Below are 6129 nucleotides of genomic sequence, written 5' to 3'. Positions count from 1 at the left end.
TTGCTTGAACCCTTTAGCAACCAAACGGGCCTTGTACCTAGGCACATCATCACCTGTGACCTTCATTTTGTAGACCCATTTACATGGCAATGCTTTCTTTCCATGTGGCAAAGAAACCAAGTCCCAAGTCTTATTCTTCATAAGTGAACTCATCTCTGATTGCATAGCATACTCCCACTTGCGTTTATCCTCACGCATCATAGCCTCTCTATAGCAAGAAGGCTCCCCGCAATTAGTAAGCATCACATAGTCTACCCCTGGAACAAACCTATCAGGCAGTCTAGACACTCTAGATGATCTTCTCAAGGGCATTTCAGCTTGCTATCCCACTTGCATATCAGCCACATTTGGCTCATCATTTCCACCAATAGATGATCCATCATCTACCCTTGATTGTATACCTGTCGGAGTACTTGGTGGTACCATTTCTTGCACATTTGGTGCATGGACAGCTTGCTGCCTATCAACATATGCAGGTGGATTCACATCCTGGAAAGTGATTCTCCTCATTTCCACATCCCTCATGGGTGCCTTATACATCTTCTTCTCATTGAAGACCACATCATGGCTGCGTATGATTTTCTTTGCTTCTGGATCCCAGAGACGATAGCCCATCTCTCCACTTTCACCATAACCCAGAAAGATGCATTTCCTAGACTTAGGATCTAGCTTCTTTCGAAGCTCTTTTGGCACATGTGCATATGCCTCACACCCAAATATACGCAAATGAGAGTAAGAGGGCTTCTTGCCACTCCATGCCTCTTCAGGAATGCCACCATCCAAACTCTTACTAGGTGATCTATTGATCACATGCACTGCAGTCTTCATTACCTCAGCCCAAAAACCACCAGAAAGACTTGCATTGGAAAGCATGCATTGCAACCTTTCTTGAATGGTACGGTTCATCTTTTCTGCAACTGGATTTTGCTCTGGAGTATGAGGGGATGTGAGCTCCCTCTTAATCCCACGTGTATCACAGAAATGCTGAAAGTCATGAGAGAGATACTCTCCGCCATTGTCAGTCCGTAGGCATTTAAGCGTTCTACCTGACTGATTCTCAACCAAGGCCAGCCATTTTTGAAATACCTGGAACACGTCACTCTTCTGAGCTATAGCATAAGCCCAACTTTCCTAGTTGCATCATCAATGAATGTCACATAGTATTCAGCCCCGCCTAATGACCGTGTAGGCATGGGACCACATACGTCTGAATGCACCAAATCAAGCATTTCAAACTCTTTCTTTCCCCTTCTTTTATGGGCTGATTTAGTCTGCTTCCCATAGAGATAATGCTCACAAAATTCAAAATCAGAGAAACTCAAATGCGGTACATAACCCAAACGGCATAAGAGTTTCATTCCATTCTAGCTCATGTGCCCCAACCTGCAATGCCATAGAGAAGTGCTTGGCTGCTCGGTTATTGCAACAACATGATCAAATACCCCTGATACATGTAAGGGATACAAAGTCCCACACTTGGCACCCCTGGCCAAAAGCATAGAGCCCTTCTAAATTTTCCAACTCTGAAAGCCAAAAGTGGTGTGAAAACCAGCATCATCTAGCTGACCCACTGAAATAAGACTCTTGGTCAGCTTAGGCACATGTCTCACATGTTTCAAAACAAATGCAGACCCATTTGCAAAAGAAAACTTTATGTCACCTGCTCCCACTATGTCACATGCATAGTCATTTCCAAGATGCACACAACCTGTCTTTCCACTATCATAAGTGGAGAACCATTCCCTATAGGGAGTAACATGGAATGAAGCACCAGAATCCAAAATCCAATCGTGGGAATATGCATCATCTGAAGTGGTAAGCAACTCTGCAGATAAAGTAGACACGAAGAGAACATCATTGTCATTATCATGTGTGACTGCATTGATCTCCTCGATCTTCACTTTTCCTTTGTCCTCCCTTGGACTCTCTTCCTTTTGATTTGCACCCCAATTTGCATTCTTTTTCTTATCCTTTTGCTCTCTTTTCAGCTTGTAGCAATCCTTTTTCATATGGCCCTTCTTGCCACAGTGGTAACACTCAATGTTCCGTGCCCTAGATTTGCTACGTGACTTCCCTCTTTCTTGGGACTTCCCCCTGAACTGTGATCTGCCCCTTTGCACATTTAAGGCTGCATCCTGCTTGTTGCCATCCATAGACTTCCATCTAATCTCCTCGGCCAACAAGCTACCCACAACATCATCAAATTTCAGTACTCCACTAGGTGCAGAGTTACTGACAGCTGTACTTAAGGTATCCCATGAGGATGGCAATGAACATAAGAGAAATATTGCCTTAGTCTCTGCATCAAAATTCATATTTTGAGCCTGAAGTTGGTTGAAAATAATATTGAATTCATTCAAGTGAGAAGCAATGGAGACCCCTTCCTTCATCTGCAGCTCAAACAACCTCTTCATGAGGTAAACTTTATTAGAGGCAGTTTCCTTCTCATAAGTGGCACACAGTTTCTTCCACAAATCTTCCGTAGTCTGCTCATTTACTACTGTGAAATAAACTGACTCTGCAAGATGAAGTCTAAGAGTAGACTTTGCTAATGCATCCAACTCATTCCAATCATCCTCAGACATATTTGCAGGCTTAGCTTCAATCCCTGCCAAGGGTTTAATCTGCTTCTTTTGAATAAGCACATCCCTTATTTGTTCTTTCCACAAAGAAAAGTTTGTCCCATCAAACTTTTTAATGCTGAAAAACTCCTTTTCAGACGTGGAAGAGGATGCCATGATGCAAATGAAACAAAATCCCAAATGCTAGTGCCTGCAAGAGAGAATCACACCAAATACCAGGTGCACCCAAATGTGTATGCCACAATAGAGTGAAATATCACCAAAACTCAAAGCTCAAAGCATCTGACTCATGTGCATATACTATGCATCCATATGAGCAAATCTGGCCCAAAAGAAAATGCCAATAAGTGCCAAATGACTCAAGCATAAACACCGTCCACTAGCATATGCATCAATTATATCTCATCCAAGAGAGCATAGCACTATCAGTGCATCACCAACAATGTGTCAAAGCTGTCCCTCAGCATAAAATAGCATCCATGTGCAAAGCGTCCATAAAAAATAGCATCCCACAAGGCAATTTAGGCCTATCAGTGCATCCAACAAGGACCGCAATGCATCCAAATGGCCTATAAATCATCCATTGCAACCCAATGCATACCACGAATGAGCGCACACTGCTCAAACTACTGCAACCAGAGTGATCTGCATAAGGTATGCTCAAGAAATCATAGTCCCACGGTAATGAGCGCTACTGAAAATAGAACCTGAGATGCTTCAAAACATGGGCGCCATTGCATAATCGGACTTAGCAAGAAAATGTGCAAATATCTCTCTTCTACCAGAACTCCAAAATCCCAACTGATGAGTGAGAAATGGGAGTCAACACTTATCCACTGCCATGTGGCATAAATCTAAGGTTTCAAAACCTTAGTATGAAAAATGCATAACAGAGAGACGAAATCGAATACACAGAGATTTATAACTCTGAAAATCCTCCACCGAATCATGCAAGAACTGATAGGTAGGGGTTTTTGGGCGTCCGGAACGTAATGGGACAGACGGTTTTGGAAACCGTGGTCTCAATCACTAGGTCCAACACACGGACTGAAAAACGTTTTTGGAAACAGAGCTATCTGTAAACTCCACCGGAGTGCGAATGATGAGCAACATAGAAGTTTTAGGACCTCCTGAGTCCACCGGAACTGACAGATCTGCAAATGGTTGCTCCAAACTTGAGTTCCAACACCCGGGCAAAAAACGCAGAAACTGACACAGTGAGTCAGAAATCCAATGAAATGATCCCGGATTCAAGAATAAAGGTGTTTCCAGGATCCTGAAGTAATGTGGACACCAAAAGCAAGCAATAGTTGCCTCTACAAGTCAATACGGAGTCTCTGTCATCGAACGGAACAGGGAAAAGCTCAAAAAACTACTTTTTCTTTGAAAGCTCTTAACAGGCTCTCAAAACCACTTCACAAAGCCAAAGTGACTTTTCCAAAGGTTCCTCCAAGGTCTCTGCACACTCGGATGCAAGTAAAGTCGCCCACAAAGCTTTCCACAAAGCTTCTCCTTCCTCCCACAGAGCTGTTGAGCTACAAGCATTCACGCACGCTCAGTTAGATCACCCGGGTTCTGATACCAGTTGAGAGTGCTCTCAACGGAAGCAAGAACGGAAGAAGGAGAGAGAGAGACAGAGAGCCACACAAGTTTGGTGGGTGCAGAACCACCCTAATCTTCTTTTTCATTCATTTATATATGTGTTTGAGTATTGTACATAACCGGGGTAAAGGCACAGTGACCTTTAACCCCCACACTAATGGCCTTGGATATAGTGGCTTGATTTCCCCTCTCTCTCTCAGCCCTCCCATGACCTTTTGGGGTGAGACAAAGGTATGTGTGCCTATGAGGGGGGGATTGGGACCCCCCACACTCAACTCTCTCGTTGGGACATGTGGCATCCATGCATGCTACCAACATGGTATCAAAGTAGGTGTTCCTAGCAAGTTGTGGTGGACTTTTGTGTGGCCATCATGTGAGTGACATGTGGTAATTGTGTGACACGGTAAGGGACCCCTGTGATTCGTGCTTCGACTTTGAAGTGCGATTCTATTTGTGTGTTAACAATGGTAATAGCTCTTGATGACTCCCGAACGCATGTGTATCCCTCTTGCCAAATGTGCTACCCATGTGGCGTTTGGTGGTGGATTGCATTTGATTGGCCTTACCTTGTGTGGTTTGGTCGTGGTTAGGTTTGACTAGTTAGTCACATTTTTTTGCACTACAATTTGTCTGCGAGGGGTTTGTTGGAGGTGGTGGCCTTTATCCCTCTTTTGAGTTAAGGGGAGCATGGTTTATTGGTGGGTTTTGTACGATAGGACATGTGGCATTGGTGGGATGATCCCATAAGCAATAATGTGGCCCTAGTGGCCTTGGATATATTGACTTCATTCCCCTCTCTCTCTCATCCCTCTTGGGACCTTTTGGGTGGAGAGAGAGGTATGTGTGGCTAGGAGGTAGGGAATTGGGACCTCTCGCACTCAATGGCAGTGTCCTTGGGACACATGGCAACCATGCAAGCTGCCAACATGCATGACTATACATGTGAGCCTACCAATTAAAAGCAATCGAAGTAAAGCTTACCTTCTTAAATTTTTTTAACAAACATATATACACAACCCAAAGAAAAACACACCCAAAAAAAGTTAATTTGTACTATTTAAAAAGACTACCAAATCGTCAAAATGCCATGTGGCAAGTTTTTTTCCTAGGTGTCAAGTTTTTTCTAACGGTCAAAATGTAGAGAGAGAGAGAGAGAGAGAGAGAGAGAGAGAGAACACACACACACACACACACACACACACACATAGACGCGTGCGTGCACACACACACACACACATTTTTGGGGTCATCAACCCTATTCTCAATTTAGAAGTAGTGGGAGAATATAAGCTCAATATGTAATTAGAGGTTTAGCACTATGTAGTACTCAATATCCTCTGACAATTTTATCAGACCATGGTCTTTAAAATCTCTACTTCCAATTCAAGAAGGCAATGTCATAAAAAATAGAACATGGTTGATTTATCATGGTCATTGCTACCATGTATGCAAGGTAATCCACGTGTAAAAGCAAGAATCCAACTAGCACTTCAAAGGTTGAGGAGGATCATCAAAGCCTCCTAGCTTCTCTCTCAGACTCCAAGACTGTGAGAATACCACCTTCATGGACTGGACTTATCACATTTCTAATGATTAGACAATTTTGATCATCCAAAAACTTGACCTTGACTTGAGTCACTTGTCCATGTGATCGTGTCCAGCCAATGACTTTCATCATTATTGCAAGCTTTACTAGGGCATCCATGGCCAGATTGTTAAAGTACAAGGCTTGTAGTAACTCGATTCAAATCCTATGCTCTGCAACCCTAAGTCGCCAAATGCGTGCACGTGCGCACGCATGCACACACACACACACGATCATTCCCATACATGTGCCTAAAACTTTGTAGCTTGAAATAGACCTTTAATTTGTTTCAAAATATCAAATTTAATCACACAAGTACGAAGAGCTTGAAACTTTGAGTAATTTTCCTTTTTGAACTGC

The 6129-nt window shown here is 43.1% G+C and overlaps 1 pseudogene; it reads right to left on the bottom strand.

Moving 5' to 3' along the window:
- Positions 1–5694: 5694 nt before the first annotated feature.
- Positions 5695–5889, bottom strand: LOC147884133 (small ribosomal subunit protein eS28 pseudogene; annotated as a pseudogene).
- Between the last annotated feature and the right edge of the window lie 240 nt (positions 5890–6129).

This window comes from Dipteris shenzhenensis, chromosome 27 (genome assembly GCF_047967505.1).
Source record: "Dipteris shenzhenensis isolate YYH24624 ecotype China chromosome 27, Dip_SZ_1.0, whole genome shotgun sequence".
NCBI classification, from domain to species: Eukaryota; Viridiplantae; Streptophyta; class Polypodiopsida; order Gleicheniales; family Dipteridaceae; genus Dipteris; species Dipteris shenzhenensis.
The sequence above is the reverse complement of the archived record's forward strand: the minus strand, read 5'-3'. Positions and strand labels throughout refer to the sequence as shown.